Genomic DNA, 2,061 nt, shown 5'->3' on the forward strand with positions numbered 1-2,061 from the left:
TATGACAAATAATAAAAAAAATACTAATTGTACTCATGAAATTTTAAATAGCTCACCGTCCAAACACAGAGCAAGTAATCTGACATTCATAAATTGCGGGGTAAAAACCTTTACACAGCAAAGTCTAAATACAAAAGAAAATCAACAAAATAAAAACATTGCGTACACCAGTTACATGTAGAATGTCAGGTTCCATAACATTACTCTAAAATATACATCAAACGTACAGAGAAATAAAACTGAGAAGAAAAACAATGAAATATACCACAAGTTACATACAGGTTACGTAATATAGTCAACCTAAGACATCATGTCATACCACGTTAACTATCATCACTTAAGCAATTGCCACAACTACTCGACAGTGAGTTTAACCTTATCCTTATCCACCAGTACAAATACCTGCTGCTGAGCCAGTCAGTCCATCAACTTTGATCAATACACGCAGTAAATAGTTTAGCAATAAGTGCTTGAATCCACCAGTAGCTCTTGTATCTTACTCTACTGCTCATTTCTCTGTTGTCACACATTTAGACGACAAGAACCTGCATTTCGACTAGCCTTCGTTACTCTTTAATGTGAAATATCACCACTGTGATAAAAAAATAAGTGGCTTCAGTCAACACACCAACAAGATCATTACTGTCCACGACATCAAAATACATCAGTTAATTCCGATATTTGTTGTGCAATGCAAACTCTTGTCCCCTGTGACAACCTTACTGACCAATGCAACAAGAGCCGCTACGTTAGTATTACGCCACTGGCTAATAATTAAAGCATCATTGTACCAAAATATTCTAATAAACATGCTACGTGAACTTGATAACCCAGAACAAACAAACAAAAAAAAAACACTAACTATTCTAAACACAAATGTTAATGAAATACAATTACACTTGCTGTCCCTTCAGGAATGAAACATATAAAAAAAACATTTACACAATTACAAATACATTATTCCCTATCTTGCGAGTCACACGGAAACATTTCATTCTGTGATTTTCTTGGGGTCAAAAAAGTTGCTGACAGGTTCCCTAGAAACACTGTCTCGGTGTCAAAGCTCTCCCATGGTTACCCGGACGAAAGTCTTTAAGTCACTCAAATCGGCATTTTGAACACGCACTGAACAGTAAACTGTATCTCACATTAAACATAAATGTCATAGTCACTCTCAGAGTACCATCCACACGAATCTGGTCGTCCCAAAATGGCCCTACAACTACTATTACCCACGGTTCTGTCCTTTCAGTTCATGGTGTAATTAAAAGTCGTAAGTTCCAACAAACAGCACTTATTCCCGCACCAATTCAAGAAATGTCTCCTACTAAAGACGCAAATGTCAGTGTCTCACTCTAGTTTCTTGCGTTCATACAATAATTAGTCGCCAAACGACAACTGTCCTCTTTAAGTATACCAAGCGTCCCACACGCAATTCACAAAGCACACTTAACAAGTCACTGCCAAAAGTTTATGGATCCCACCGTTCAGTGGTCAAGACAAAACAAAACGTTCGTTCTGTCTGCTAAAGACAAAATCTTTTTCACCACTCACAACGTGGAAACACCAGTCCTTCACTTTCCACCTTATGGAGACATACGAGCAGTCGTCTTGTTCCACGGCTCCACAGTCCAGTACTAGTTAATAGTTGCTGGTAAAAAATTCCTGCCGGGCTCTGCCGCGCGTCGTCCATTCTGCCGTGGCGCTGCCGCGCGCGCCGTTGAGCAGAAGAAACCACCCGCTGTTGCCTCCGCGGGATACTTTCCCCAGTCGTAAGGGTGGCGGAACTTATGAATGGCCAGTGGTACGTGCGTGTCGCCCCAGGCTGTTGACCTGCTGTAGCGGGCGCGTGGAGCGTACCCCGACCGGCAGTGGAGTGGGGAGTGCCGCGGTTCTGCTGCCGATGTCTGTTTGGCTTATGTGGTACGGGCGTGTTCTGTGTAGCCCCTCAGCGCTATGACACCCAATCAGTCAGACCCTTCCGTGCATCTCGCAGCATTACAGACAAAAGGATATTCTTACATTATTTAAATACTCATTGATTACATTTATGATCTATTA

This window comes from Schistocerca cancellata, chromosome 1 (genome assembly GCF_023864275.1).
Source record: "Schistocerca cancellata isolate TAMUIC-IGC-003103 chromosome 1, iqSchCanc2.1, whole genome shotgun sequence".
NCBI lineage: Eukaryota > Metazoa > Arthropoda > Insecta > Orthoptera > Acrididae > Schistocerca > Schistocerca cancellata.